This window comes from Primulina huaijiensis, chromosome 3 (genome assembly GCF_012295235.1).
Source record: "Primulina huaijiensis isolate GDHJ02 chromosome 3, ASM1229523v2, whole genome shotgun sequence".
NCBI lineage: Eukaryota > Viridiplantae > Streptophyta > Magnoliopsida > Lamiales > Gesneriaceae > Primulina > Primulina huaijiensis.
The window spans coordinates 9551464-9568219 of NC_133308.1; the positions used below are offsets into that span (position 1 = coordinate 9551464).

The following is a 16756-nucleotide window of genomic DNA, read 5'->3' on the forward strand; positions in this document are numbered from 1 at the left end:
CAGGATCGGATGGACAACCAGTCGAGCTCTAGACTATGAACTGATAACTAAATTTATTCTTTTATACTTTTAATTTTCACATTGCATTAGAAATTTCAATTTTAATTTTAATTTAATTCTTAATTTTTTTGTTGCTTTGTTTTCTTTATATCCAAAAAAAAACAATTTAAAAGATGCACTAGGGCGGTCAAACATGATCGCCACAACACGATATACAATGTCCCCAAAAAAATTTTTAAGTTGTACTAGTGTTGTCTAAACTAGGACTGGGATCGGGTAGGGACCCGTCCCGTAACCCCCTAACCCGATCCCCGTCCCGATAAGAATTGAGAATAAAAAAGATTCCCGATCTCGTACCCGACAAATATCGGGATCCGAATGTTCAGGATCCCGAATGTTCGGGATCGGGTCGAGAAGGGAGACAAAATCCCGATAAATATTTTTTAAAAAATTCGGAACTTGAAACTATGAAACCACAGGCCTTATGATGTGAAACTAGCATAAGAGATTGAGTAGAGATGTGGCTTCTTTTCCCAATTCTTGGATTACACTTCTGATCAGGAGGATGCTTTGTCATGCGTGTATTCTGATTGTTTGTGTTTAGAAGATTCAATATACTTTTGTATCATTTTGTTGAGTATCATCTTCTGTACTAAATTGCTATCGAAATAAAATATCTCTGTTTTTATAATTTTCATTACTTGCATATTCTCAAGTCAGTGTTGATGTTTTCTCTGGTTAATTAAATTACAAATGCATTGATTCATCAAATTAACCCTTTAAAAATGTTATGGTTCCAATGGACTCACTCATGAAAACGTGAACAAAAACCAGAACATTTTTGCAACCAAGTGCCGAAATTGTATGTTCAAATTAAAATGTAACAGGAATGTTCAATCTGAAAATTATCTACTATCTATCAAACTACTATTTCCATTCTGAGAAAGCAATCACAGGTTGAGAAACATCAAACATCTGTCCAAACCGACATTCAAATACTAAAGCAAGAAAGAAACAATTAATCCATTATTCTTCCACCACGAGACCTTTGGAGCTTACACTTGAGGGATGCATTACTTTGTTGTGTGCATGAGAGTACCTACAAACAACATATATTATATAAACATAATCTAAAAATATAAAATATAAATATATATCAAGCACCAACCTTTTTTTAAAAAAGAAATATACCAAGCACCTACTTACCATTACACAAAACTATAAATATATACCAAGCATGAACTTACTTCGCTCCAACTTACTGAGCTACATTCTTCTCCATGAACATCAATGACTAAGTAAAATAGATAATAAAATCATGTGAGCATTTTCACAATTACAAATAGGTGATCGATAATTGAACATAAACATCCATCCACTAGTGCACACAAGTGCTTCATAAAAAGTACTAAAAAATTTAAGTAAACATAATTTAAGTATTCATAAAAAGTACTAAATGGATCTTTATAAAACATAAACATAATTTAAGTATTCATAAAAAGTACTAAAAAATTAAATATTTACTTACTTGTGACCACTTCTTCACAATCTTTATAAAAATTTAATTCTTCTTCTGTCGGTTCTTTGTATAAGCTAATTTCTTCACCTTTAAGCCAATCACTAGTGCACACAAGTGCTTCCACCATTTTGGGATGCAATGATGCCCTAAATGGATCCACGACCCTCCTCCCAAGGCTAAAAGCGTTCTCACTAGCAACAGTAGATGAAGGGATTGCAAAAATATCCTTGGCAATTTTTGAAAATACTAGAAATCTTGTTGTATTTCCTTTCCACCACTCCAAAACTTCAAAGCTTGAGCTCCATTTCACAACAAGATCCGACAAGTACTTGTCCACTTCATTAGTTATCTCTCCTTGATTTTGAGATTTTCTTACTTGTGACATTTTCAGATGATAGTTCAATTTAATGGGATCATTCTTATAAATTTCCATCAACTCTCTGTCAACGTCACCATCATCAATCTCGTTAAAAGTATCAAAAGGTGAAATGCCTTTATATGCATGATACAAATCCATTAGACAATTCTTTAAACCATCAACAAATGATTGTATTTTAGTAGCATCCAATTTCATTTCCCCCAAATGTATTGCAATCATTTGAAGTTTATAACGAGGATCTAGAATATGACCTAGGAAAATAAGCTTGTTCACCTTCTCAAGATCACCCCAATACTTCTTGAACTTACTTTCCATTCTCATAGCTATTTCTTTCAATGAAGGATCTATGATGTCAAGCATTGTCTCGTTAATGACGGTCCCCATTGAAACTATTTCCTCCCAAATCAAAGTTGATGTAGTTGTCTTGCTAGCACTAAATTACAACGTAGTATCATAAAACCTCTTGAGAAAATTGACAAAGACTTGTGCTTTTTCCCGATCCTTTTCGTTGGGAGGCCCCACTCTCTTTTTTTGTCTCCGAGCCATCAATCTCCTCAAAATATTCAGCAAATTGTGCATTCTCTGTCATTCTTCGAAACACTTTCTTAAACTTGTATGCAACAGAAAGCATTTTATAGGTGGAATTCCACCTTGTAGGCACGTCCATTGGAACGGTTGACATTCTATCCATCTTCAACAGGATAGCACACTCCCTAAATTGGTCCAACCTTGCCCCAGAAGAGTGAATATATTTCACACAGTTTCTAATAAACTCAACTGACTCATTAAGAAACTTCAATCCACTCTTGACAATTAAATTTATAATATGACAACAACATCTCAAATGCAAGTACTTACCATCAAATAACAGAATGCCCATTTCCTTTAGTCTTTTTCCCATGTATTCCACTGCTTTATCATTCGTGCTAGCATTATCAACTGTTATAGTAAAAACTTTGTCTATCCCCCAATCACTCAAACATGTCTCTAAAACTTTGCCGATGTCATATCCTCTGTGAGAGGTGATCTTGGTGAAATTTATTCTTCGCTTATGCAATTTCCAATCATCATCCAAGAAATGAGCAGTGATTACCATATAGTTGATATTTTGAATCAAGGTCCAAGTATCAATCGTGATACTTACCCTTTGATCACGGATGACACTCTTTATCTTAGCCACTTCCACAGCATATAAATCCTACACAAGAGATGCAATTTTCTTTCGGTTAGGTATCTTGAATCGGGGTTGAGTCTCCTTCATCATCTCTATAAACCCTGCCCCTTCCACTACTACGGCATCTCATCTTTAACAACAAATGCAACAACCTTATCATCAAGCTTTTTTTGGCTAAAGATGTGGGGTGTCAAAGCATTATTCATGGACGATTGTGTTAAGATATGTTGAGAAGAAGTCGAATTCACTACATTATGAGGATTTTTTTTGCATTTCTTCACATACCCATCAATGCCATTATTCCCATGTGTTTTGCTATGGGTAGGAACTTCAGTTTTGCAATAATTGCAGACAACAACAATAGCAATGACCTCATTTTTGTCATTTTTTCTCACAATTTTCTTGGCATGTGACCACACATTCGCTACTTTTTTTCTTTTAGCTCCAACATCCACTACTTCTTCTTGTATGATAGGTGTTTTGGATGGAGATAATGTTTCAGGTTGAGTGGTGGAAGTAAGTCTACTACTTCCACTAGATGCATCCATGTTCACCTAATCAATAATCAATAATAAAAGAAAAAGATGAGTTGTCTATAAATGTATTCATAAATTCTAGTGCATTAAAAAACAAATATTTGAACAAAGTAAACCAAACAAACAATTCAAATAATTCTAATGCACAATTAGAAATAAATCATTCGCAAGCTTCCCCGATTTCTACTAATATCTAACTTAACAAAATTTCAATTAATATCACAATTCTAAATACACATCTATATATTAGGAATATCTCTATTTTCCTGACTCGTCACTTTTCACTCAAATCATCGAATCTAGATAGGGAACACTTACTGCTGACAGTCACACAAATTATTTCTATGATCCTATTTATGAAGAAATGACACCTATAATGTATTCCTATCAACTAATGCCATCACATAGTTGGGAAATAGATTTAAAATTACGAGAATTTATTAACTAATAAACTCCTCACAAGAAATTTATGTAAATCACAGCCATCAGTTCTAGCTACACAACTATAATGGAAGATTTCATTTAGAGTTAATCAAACACTAATTCCCAATGGTCAAAATATCTATACAGCTATGCGTCAATTTCATTGGGTGCAAGAAATCAAATGGATATATCAAAGCACAATCCAGCCCAAATCATTATCATTGTGGATTATAAAAAGAAATCGATAATGAAACTCACCCGACCAATCAAAATACGACCCAAGAATCTGAGAACTTCGAATACATGCTAATACTTACAAAAAATCAAAGAAAAACTAACAAAAAAAACAAGCAAGAATTCACGAGGAAGACAGCCAAGACTCACGCAAAAAACAGGGCTCGTGTAATCGGCTCAGGGCTGCTCAAATGGAGCAAGGTTCTCTCGATTCAGGCCACTACAGGAGACGTCTAGACTCAGCTGTAACCCACAGCGGTCGAGCATCGATTCACGACGATGCGGCGGTCGGATTCGGGAGAAGGAAAAGGGGCGGTGGGTTGGGTTTAGGGCTTTTAGAAAGACTGTTGCGTAATATGTATTTGTGTGAAAATATGAAATTGGATAGGGTCCACAAGCTGGAATCCTTGTACTGAAACTGAAAGTGGGGATTTCCTATTTTTTTAAATCTAATAAAAAAATTATTAATATATTCGGGTCGGGTCGGGAATCCTGTCGGGTATATCCTATATTCCCGATCTCTTTCCCGATTCTGAGCGGGTCGGGATTTTTCGGGTCGGGCAAATTTGGGTCGGGCCCGGGTCGGAAGTCGAGAATGGTCGGAAATTTTCTGATTTTTGCCAGCCCTAATCTAAAGCGACTGCCCCAAATGCAACACGCACTGTTGCCCAGACAAAAAATTTTAAGAGGCCCGCTAGAGTGGTCATTTTCGAACACCCCATCTCGTCGTGCGTTATATAAAATTTTCTCTCCTTTTCTCTTTCTTCTCGAATCCGGGTCAATAAAAAATATACGATCTATTTAAAATTTAATTAAATAAAAAGGATTTTGACTTTTTTAAATCGAAAAAAGGGAGTTGAATATGTTAGTTAGATAAGATCATTAATTAGTTCATTAATTAGTTAGTTAAATTTCACTTGGGATCGAGCTCTTTGTTCGGGTTGAGCTCGACCCACTCTTCAAACGCTCGACCCAGTGGGTCGAGGTGCTGGGACGTGAAGACCTCGACCCACTCTTTTGATTTTTTTTTTGATTTTTTTTAAGAGATAAGAACCCACTCTTCTACTTCTATTTTTTTTATTTTTTAAAAATAAATTTTTTTTAAAAAAAATAAAAAAAATGGAAGAGTGGGTCGAGAAGAGCTCGACCCACTCTTCTACTTCTATTTTTTTAAAAAAAAATAAATTTTTTGAAAAAAAAATAAAAAAAATGAAGAGTGGGTCGAGTAATTTTTTTTTTTAAATACTTTTTTTTAAATAAAAAAATGAAGAGTGCTCGACCCACTCTTCTAAATTTTTTTATGTTTTTTAAATAAAAAAATAAAAAGAGTTGGTCGAGTGATAATGTTAGAGGTTTGGTTTAGGGTTTTGTTTAGGGTTTGGGTCGAGTTTGGGTCGAGATGGGTCTAGTGGGTAGGAAATTTTTGATATTTTTGAGTTTTGATCATTTTATAATATATAATTCACTTTATATATGAATAGAATGTAAATATATATAAAAAATTTATTTGTTTAAACATTAGTTATATGTTATAATTTAAGTATGTTAGTTAAAAAATTCAAACAAGTAGAAGAATGTATCTCTTATTCTAACAATGTGGGTTGAATTTATACTCGACTAAAAATCTTAACAAATTTTATAATTCCACTAAAATTCATAACAAATTTTATAATAATAGAACTAAAAAAAATTCATAACAAATTTCATTACATATTCACTTTAATGAATGTATATCGAAGCATATGAAATTAATGTTTATTGTATATAAACATTAAAAAATTTTATAATTTTACTAAAATTTTTAACAAATTTTATAATAATAGAACTAAAAAAATTCATAACAAATTTCATTACNAAAAAATATATATATATATATATAATATATATAGCTTTATGGGTCGAGAAGCCAAAATTATGCTTCTTGACCCACTCGACCCACGCGACCCACCAAAATTGGGTCGCGTGGGTTGAGTATAATCTCGACCCAATTTTCTGACGAGTCATAACTCTCGACTCAGTTTTGATTGAAATTGTTATAATCCTTAACACATAAAATTAAATTACCAAATTCAGTGTACTGCACCAAATATTCTATCTCTTTCTCATTTAAAAATGATACAATCTTCTTACAGATTTCAACGTTTTTTGATCCTAAAGTTAACTTGCATTCAAAAAATTGATTTCTTCCAAGTTTAGCGAGAAAGTAAACCTGTAAAAAAAACAAACAAAAAGATTATTAGTTGTATAAATTTAAAACAAAACAAAGGTTATTTATTATAAAAATTTAAAATTAATGGGTTGTGTCACGACCCATAGATCGTGAAAGGGTCGTGAAATCTTCAAGTCACGACCCCGGGTGGGTCGTGAAGTCACGACCCTGAGTCTTGTGCTTCACGACCCACTTTGGGTCGTGAAGCACAAGACCCACGACCTATGGGTCGTGAAGATGGGTCGTGAAGCCAAAGATCGTGTCACGACCAGGGTGAAGTTCTTCATCTTGGGTCGTGAACACTGACGAGACTCAATAAATTTGATATCTCAAAATAAATTTTTTTTCAATACATAGTTTTATTTTTGGATTTGTTGCAGAAGAATAATTTATAGATTCGTGGTTAATTGTTAGCCAAAAAATGAGAGGATGGAAGGTTGAGAAGAAAAAGATTTTTTGTGAAGATAAGAAATGAAATGAAATGAGATCTAGGATTGAGTCGAGAAAAATGGAAAAATTGAGTCGAATAAATTTTTTTATTTAATTAAATTATAAATTTTATTATATATAAAATTAAAACACTAATAAAAAAAATTAGTTTTTAAACAAATTTTAATCCATGGATAAAAAAGTAAATTGCATTCACTCCTTTTTTTTTCCTTAATAAACTCTTCCGTTAATTCTTTTTTCCTCATTTTCCCTGAATCCTATCCTCTTCTCTCTGAAACATCGACCTTCCCTCTAAAATTTCACTCTCTTAAGCTCAATTTGTAGGCACAGGTCGTCAGACATCCTCTTTCTCTCGATTTGAAGGCATCACTCTAGTTCTTTTTCCGTGTTTCACTTCGAGGTTCATATATGGCACCTAAGAAAGCGAAGGTAACACACACTTCTTCTTCTTCGTCTCATAACTCTGGTAGATTTGTGAATGAGAATGCTAAGAAGAGGTTTGAACATACCAAAATAAATAGGTGTTCTATACCGAGTGGGGTTTCGATTTTTTGCCTAAGGAATTAGTCATTCAAGAGAGAATTGTTGACAGGGGTTGGGAACTTTTATGTGTTCAACCCAAGACTTCTGTAAATCCATTGGTACGAGAGTTTTACACATATGAAACATATAGGATTGATGGCAAGGCAGTGGTTAGGGGTCGGTTAATTTCATTCAACTCCAAAACAGTCAATGAATTCTTTGGAACACCTGAGGTGGATGAGTCACCGTTTGAGGTTTTGATGGTTAACCCAGATTATAATTTGATCATCCAAACGGAAACATAGGAAGGATCCACCAAACCACCACTACCATTACAACCCCGTCGGTGTCTCACAAATGACAAGGGATGCTTAACTATGTGCTTTTGTGGATTTCCAGAACCAGTACCAAGCAGTCAACAATGCCTATATGACATCGATGGATTCCTTGATGCAGGGCATAGCAACACAAATGGGAACCACCAGCATACCCTCCTCCACCTTTCTAGTTCCAATATGTGTTTCAACATCCACAAGATCCTTAGGCCACCGTTGGACGAGGATGTACAGTGATCAGAGAAGCCTTCTTTTCCCTTTTATTTTCGGTTTTTGTTAGTATTTTCTGCATTTTGCTTGGTGTCTCTTTTATTTTTTATTATGCATTTTTGTCATCTACTGCAATGGGTATATTGCACGACTATAATATGGGGAGGGGTAATCTTTTTATTTTACTTGTTTTAGTGTCCAATTGTTATGCATTGGTTTGTTAGAGTTATAGGACAAATAGTTGGTGATTGTTGAATAATTTTAAGGATGTATGTTGGGACTAGTAAAGTGTATGAATAATAGTAGAATTCGAAATTTTTGTGGTAAATTTGAGAAGCATTACGTTTTTGTTAAACTTGAATGCATATTCTTTGAAACAAAATACTTAACAGCTGCATAAAAATGATTTAGGAAATTTTTATTGGATAATTAAATTGAGTTTAGCCTATTTTGAAATAAGAATTCATATGAAATTCATCCTTATATCAAGCCTAAAACTTTAGACCCTTAGAAAATTGAAACCAAAAGCCAAATATCCATGTCCTAAGGAAGTACATACGTGAAAAATTGAACTTGTGAAAGAAAGTTTCTTGCAGAAAGAAACTTTTGAAAAAAATGATGTAAAATGAGGGGAAGACAAATAAAGGAATGAAATCTTATTCCTAGCTAAAAAATGGGACTGTATGGAGAATAGTAATCTCATATGCAAAATATGATCGTTCATAAATGAAAATAAGTTATGTACTCCCTTTTGTGCAATCTTTATTTTCTTTGGTAGCCTAATGTGAATCATAAATTGTACCTATGAATTCCTAATTATTTATGTTTTGTTGGTGAGTAACTAGTGGAAAAGAGATGTATGAGAGGGAGACTTACACTAAATTGTCGATTGAATTACTTACAATTTTGGAGAATGGATCTATTTGAAATGTATGCTACTACAAAAAAAATAACACAAACACACTGAGGCATGAAAATGATAGCCATGAAATAACCATTGAACTAGTTGTTTCTGCTGTTTGTTGTGTTTTGTAGCCTATTTTGCTTGAGGACGAGCAAAAAAGTTAGTATGGATAAGTTGATATGGGTCGTAGTTGCATTTTTTATTATGTTGATTTAGTTGATTTTTGCATGAGTTTATGTGTTGAGTCCATGTTTTCTTCATTTTGTTGCTAATTCATGCCTTGGGTGATCTCACGAGCGTCGATTGAATTGTAGGTGAAAAAGATAAAAAATTATGAGAATTGATGAAGTGGGACGTAAGATGTCGTGCTAGAGCAGTGCTTTTCAAATGCCCCGGCGTGAATGCGTGAAGATTAAGGAATCAAAACAATGAAGATTTCAGTGTGGGAACAGAAGACTTGGTGCTAAGACCATAATTTATTGCCGCCCCAGCATGCCCATATGCGGTCTCAAGTGTGGGGACAGTGAATGTTGTGCTAGGACAGTATTTTTGGACTGCCCTATCACGACTTTATAGGTAAAATAATCTACTCGATTTGTTTCAACTTTTGAGGAATCTTGAATGCATTTATATCTCATAGTAGCCCTAATACACAAAATAATCAGATTACACACTTCTCAGCCACCACAAGCAAGAAAAATGTCCGGAGTCGAGGAGGCAAGAAAGAACTTGAAATTTTCACGCCTCATTTTCTCTCTTCTTAATTTCTTTGAGTATTTTTAATTTAAAGACGTAGTTCAAACATTGTTTTGATATTTCTATGATGACATTGAGTAGATAAATTTCACATTTATTGGGATTTAGAGTATCCTACCCCAAAACGTTGGTTTTATTAATTTAATTCTTGAATGCTTCATGCTTGATTATGTTATTGTTTGCACTTAAATCATTGAAGCGTAACTAACTTATATGAGATTTTTATATTGCGAGTGAATTAGATAGAAGATTTGCAATAGGAACAACTAACATAGTATGTGAATTTACAACTTACATAGGCATATGAAATTGAATATACATTGATATCTATTTTAATAGGTTGAAAGCTAGGGATTCCACAAATCGTTCAGCAATCAACTTTGATAAATAATTGAAGAAATTTAATTATTTTATTATGTTGAATTAGTTTATCATAACTTGAGAGAGTATGTTAAAAATTTAGGAAATCTTGTCAAAAGCTAACACAACTGCCGAGATTAACTATTTGAATCAACCATGAATATGCGAAATGAAATTCCCAAAAAATTCCTCCACATTTGATTTTGATATTTTCCATTGAAATATATTTTTCTTTGAATTTTTAGCAAATTATTTCATCTCAATTTATCGTTTGCATTTAGCTAATTGTTTAATTTTTAAAAATAAAACTTTTGAGATATAGTCTATGTGGGACGATATTCGTATTCATATGTATAATATAATTTGACTCGTGCACTTGCGATTAATTCGAGCAAAACAGTATATTTTATTGAGGATTTTACAGTGCAAGAAAAGTTCGATCAGTTCTCTTTTATCATTGTGCCCGACTTGCTTGAAGCTAACAAGAAACATAGACTGTAAATTGATGAAATGAGAGAGGGGAAAAGGGAAACTAATGATGAAATTAAATTGCTAGATTTGTGGGCTGAAGTAAATAAGATAATTTTTGCTGGTGTGGCATGGGTAACCATGCAAGATACAAAGAATGTGGAGTCGACTTTCTTTAGCATCTTTATTTTCCTACTAGAAGGTTCGTGGAAGAATAAGCTTCTTGATTTTTACTCGAAGTTGCAGGAATTTAACAATGCAGTCAACATCTCTATGGTAATTAAATCAGACATTGAAGAATATCCATTTGATTTTTTTTTTTTTAATTTTGATAACAAGTTCTTCAATCTCAGTTTTGAGTTAATTGTCTTTGATTTTGGCTGGAGGGTGGAAGAATTCATGGAAGATCAAGTTTCAAGACTTAGCCTTGAGGACAAGGCTTATTTTCAAAATTACGGTATTGCAAAGGACCCGAATGAAAGGATTTAGTGGGCTGGTTTAGGAGAGGCCCATGCTGACATAGCCACGGGCCAAGTTGGACACGTAACCAGACCCGAACCCGGAGCAGACCTGGCCTATGGTTAACCAAGCCAACGATTTAGACCTGGAATCGTGACCGTAATCGACCAAATACTGTCCGGTTACAATTTTGGGGTCAAAAACCCATCGAACTCGGTGAATTGAAAATATTTAAATTATTTTATAAAAAAATATGGCCATGATGAAGTGACTATTGATGATCAACGGTGACCCGACCAGGACAGGCGGGTGGACCGTTGATTTTTTTTAAAAAAAATCCGAATTCAACCAGATAAATACCCCTCCCCCCTCCTTTCATTTCTTTCCACACAATTGTCTCTCAATTCTCAGTTCAAACTTTATTTCTCTATTATAAAAATATTAATTGTTTATTTATTTTTCTAATGACTTTAATTTTATTTTTATACAAATGGTCGTTTCAAGTAGTAGTGGTAAGGGCAAGGGAACAAGATGCCCTAGTTTGCGGGTCATGATTTTCTTTCATTTATTGTCGACGACTATGATCTTGATTTTTTCGATGAGGAGCAATAAGAACAAAAGGCGGTCCTACAAACACATCATCATCCAAGTCAAGAAAGTATGAGCAATCTGACGACGCCTAAAAATCAAGCGGTGCCTGGACGGACACACATATAATAATTTCACCAAACACTACGAAAAAGTGACGCTTCCTTCCGATAATTTGCAAGCCAAATGCAAATATTGTTCGAAAACTTACAAATTTCAACAAGGAGGTGGTTATAAAACTTTAACTCAACACATCGAGAAATCATCCAGTGAAAATTTATATTGATCATTATCAAACTCAAATGTCGGAATTCTCGTCTCAAACGGGTAAGGATCTGAATCTACTAAAATGGGTAAATTTTTTTCATATTAGGTGCACATCTTATATTTTAAATTTGTGTATTCAAGATGAATTAAAAAAATATTAGAATAACATATTAGATCAATTATGATCGCAATTCATTATCTATGGACACATCCCCAAATTATGAAACAATTGGGCAAAATTTGCAAAATCAATAGTGTGAGGCCTAAACTGTTTGCACGGGACGTTCCAACACATTGGAATTCAACATATAAATTTGGTTTTTCTTCTTTCGAATATAAAGATTTATAATGTATATTTTTATCAATATGTTCTAACTCGTGATATTTATTTGTTTGCAAATCAATGGAACATATTCACTAATATTTGTGAAATTTTAAAAGTGTTTAAGGATGTCAGTGTGTTGGAACATTTTATGTTTGCATTCTTTACTTGATTTTGATGTTAAAAAAACTTGTTATTGTGTTTCTTGTAACGTACTGTACTTTTTCTACTTAAAATTTGCGGAAAAATTAAAAATTTCTTAAAAGAGTAATCAAACTTCAAACTTGATAACGTAAAACCGTACGTCTCAACAGTGGATAAAAGATCTCAAAATAAAGTTTGACAAAATATTTGTTTGAATTTTCATATCCAGTAGCGTGAAATCAGAGTATTCGACATTTCATAAAAACTTAAAAACTTGGGCAGTCCTCGGGTCTAGCCTTCAACTCAGTCCAAGCCAGCTCCTTGGTCCCCACCTCTAGCCTCCTCAACATACTCATCACCTGCATCTTTCAAGTCTAGTGAGTCTACAGACTCAACACGTATAAACTGGAAGGTAACAAGTACTACATAATAAAACCACATGCAACTTTAAAATAAGGAGAACATACATGAAACTGGAACTTGCATAACAAAACATGAACATACGTACATACATACATAGACGTGCCATCAACATATAACTTTTCTTAAACATGCTTGCATACTTGAACATACTAGAACATACATAACTTCATCATTTTACGTAGAGGCATGTTTCAAAGCAAGTGACCCATACATAATAAATGCCTGATCAGACAAACCACAGTACTGGGCTGACAGGGAAGTATCCACTGTCACATACATGAGATCCCCGTTCATGCTTTAACGGGTGGATTGGTCCCCGTTCATGCTTTAACGCTTTCCAATCCTGATCTAAACCCGTTCATAATTTAACGGGGTGGGTTGGTCCCCGTTCATGATTTAACGCTTTCCAACCCCAAACATAATTTGGTCACAAGACAATTAGCATACCTCACAAACTTGAAAATATTTTCTTTGCAAGTCGAACATACTTACTTGGCGTTGAGGGATTCGTTGGAGCTCGCTTTGGGGCCGCTACTGCACAGACTAACATGATTTTAAGATACTTAAATTGCATAACTTAGACTTAGGTACTCAAGCTCACCACCAAAGTGAATAAGTAGCTTAGGACATTCTAGTTCATTCGGGACTTGACCTCGTTTAATCATACTAGCCATGAAATCGAACCCCGAACAATACTTAAAGTGCTGTGTGAACATTTCTCAACAACAAAAGACATGAACTCACTATTTGAACTTGAAAGGAAGGGGAAACCAAGTATTCGGACAGAAGGAGTGGCGCTCGGGCGCCGAGCTAAAAAAAAAATTAAATTCTCGACAGTGAGGGTGGCGCGCGGGCGGTAAAATGTTACCGCTCGGGCGCTGAGTTTTCTGAAGCTCTACTCTCAGATAGAATGAGTGGCACTCGGGCGGTAAGAAATTACCGCTCGGGCGCCGAGTGTACTGAAACTCGCGATTTGCCTCTTAATACCCTTAACCAAAAATATGATTCATGAACCAATCCATCGAGACTCATCCTAGGACACTATGAAACTGATTTGACTCCATAAAATGTCCCAAACGTTCCCAAAAAAACGACGCACTACACGCAACACAATAAAACCCATAAACTCAAACTTTGACACCAAAATAGTTTTCACGACTACTCGTTCTCCCAAGTGCCTAACGACGCAAAACAAAATGTCAATGACCTTCCCAACAGCATTAACCATATAACTAAACGCAGCAGTGATCACCCGTCAATCCCCAACGAAGCCTGTAACCATAAAACTTCAAGAATTCATCAATAACATATTTTTCGGAAAAATGCAGTTTGAGCAGTCCCACTAAAACGGTCATAACTCACTCAATTTGCATCCAAAATTTTTGAATTTTATATCAAATCGAAGGTATCAAAAAATTCTACGATTTTTGTGTTGAAAGTTTTCTCGAAATCATGATCGAAAATTCGCAGTATTTAGAAAGACAGCAAAAACGTAATTTTTGATCCAAAAACGGTTTCAAAAGTGATCTGAACATAATTGTTCAAACTTCTACACAACAATCACATGATTTTCATACAAAATACATTGCAACGAATACTATGACATGATTGACACAGAAAGAAACAGTATATACATGCCTTTTGATATTAAAACTCATGATACGGCGATACCGAAGCGGAGATGATGCGAGAGACGATCCCGGACGACTTGGCTCGATTTTCTTTGAAGAAAACCAACAAAATTCTTGCTGGAAATATTGAAGGGAAGGGTCGGCTGCTTTAGTGCCAAGAACCCTAAAATTTTCTTTTAAAAAAATGATGAAATGGTAACAAGAGAAATGTGTGTGTGTTATACGTTTAGGCGTGTGTGTATAAGTGTGTGTGCGTGAGTTAGTGTAGGAAATTAGGAATAAATTAGTGCTTAATTGACTAATTAAGTGTTAATTAAAATACTAATTGAAATATTAACCCCCTATAATTTACTACACATCCCAAATTAAAATTTAAAACACAACATGGATAAATTTTAAAGGTTTTAAATTCCTAAATCACCAAATAAATAATTAGGCTTTAAAATGCTGAAATTAAATAAATTATTTAAAACGCCCCATTCTCAACTTAAAATAAAGTACCACATTTTAAATTGCCAAAAATCGTCACCGGTTTTTTCCTCGGTTCCGCCTCGAATAATCGTCTGAAACATGAAACTCGAAAAACATTTTAAGGTGCATCACATAACATAATGCAATTTAAATAAATAATACATCATTAAAAATAACTTTTAAATTTAAATAATGATTTAACCATTAAATAAATGCATGGAATTTACGTGTACTGATTTTGGGCACTACATTTCTAATAATCTATCTTAAGTACGCATAAAACTGGAACTGAAATAATCAGTTGACAGCCCAAAATGAAGACTATCGGATACGCCAACTGAACGCACCAACTGATCTTATGAACTGAACAAAATCCAACTGATGTATCTTAAATCAATTCAACTGACAAACCAGCTGAAAGGTAGTTCAACATGAGACCTTCAGAAGCCCGGCCAGCTGATGAAGTGTTCAACTGATGAAGATCTTAGCTGATCAGTTCAACTGAACAAGTGAAATCAGCTCAGCTGACGAGCCAACTGATCTCACCTCTTCAACTGCAGACCAGTTCTTCTAACCAGTTCAGAAATTCAGTTAGGAGCAATCAAGTTGCAGAACACGACAATCAACATTATTGGAATCCAACTGTGCGCAAAGGTACATAAGCTTTTGTCCAGTCAAAGGACAATAAGGGATCGAGCAGCAAAGCTTAAAGACAAATTGTTCCAGAAGAGATGTCGGAAAAAGACGAGACACAAACTCCAAGGAACATATTCAAGTTGCAACGGTCACATGCGCTGAGTCTTGGTATATGGTCATCTTGCTTCTATAAATACAGGCCAAGATCATCAGAAAAAAGATACAGAGAGTGTGAAAAACAAGAAGGGCACGCTTATTATTCATCAGCTTTCAAGAAGCATTACGCCTAGTTGCCAAGGAACAATTCAAGAGATATCAGCTTAGTACAGAAGCTATTTTCCCTCAGTGTGTGAGAACACCCTTCTGATGTATTCATTGTTCAGTTCTCACACACACGCACACACACCACCACTCAAATACAGTCTTGCACAAAGACAATAAACTTGTGTATGTAGTTTTTGACACACAGACATTAAACAAGTGTTGGCTGGAAGGTGCTGTCTTCAGTCTAGTCTAGGAGTTCAGTTAGGCAGTGGGTGAGTCCTAAGCTGGGTGTGTTTGTACAAGTAGTTGTATAAATCAAAGTGTTCTAGTGTATCCTACCCGAGGTGGTAGAAGGGATGACGTAGGAGCAGTTGAAGTCTCCGAACATCCATAAACATATATTGTGTATTTAACTGATCAACTGTTGTTTTCAAACTAACTGGATTAGCAAGAGTATCCATTAGTTGAGTTGTCACCATAACTGAATTGGTGAATGCAAAAACTAATCTACCCCTTTTTAGTTATTCAGTTGTACAGTATATAAAATATATCAGCATTTCTTAACAAAGGATTACTTCGAGTGTTTTCCACTTGGTTTCTAACCAGACTCGATCTAATTCATTGGTTTATACATTCTTAGAACATGAACTATTGCAGCTCTTGGAGAATATTGTGTTTGAAGCACCTTTGGTGCCCAACACACGATCCAACAAGTGGTATCAGAGCTAGTTGTTCTAAGAAGGACATTTGAAAACTGATATTTTAAAATGTGTTTTAAATTGGTATTTAAAATGGATTTCAAAATCCTCTTAAAAATTTTATATGAGTTTACTGGGATTAAAGAGAAGGTCTTGGCTGCACAGCAAACGTTGTAGCCACTTCTCTGAACTCCTTAACTTGAGTTTCTTAGCTGCTTGCAGGGTTTTGAGGTCTACTGACAGCAGTTCAGCTAAACTGCTCTGCGTACAAGATCTCAGCTGCCTATCTATCAGTCCAGCTGATCAACAGACGAACTCAACTAAGCTGAAACACCGATGATTAGGAGCTTAATCATCAGCAGTATACCGCCGCT

At 34.7% G+C, this 16756-nt stretch overlaps 1 long non-coding RNA gene across 2 annotated transcripts; it reads left to right on the forward strand.

Annotated features, from left to right (window-relative positions):
* Positions 1-7189: 7189 nt before the first annotated feature.
* On the forward strand, positions 7190-11459 carry LOC140973490 (uncharacterized). Of its 2 annotated transcripts, none has more exons than XR_012174634.1 (3): positions 7190-7353; positions 7846-9471; positions 9561-11459. It is a non-coding gene; the product is annotated as an uncharacterized lncRNA (long non-coding RNA). The 2 variants fall into 2 exon arrangements; XR_012174635.1 differs by having other exon boundaries at positions 7903-9471.
* Positions 11460-16756: the final 5297 nt, after the last annotated feature.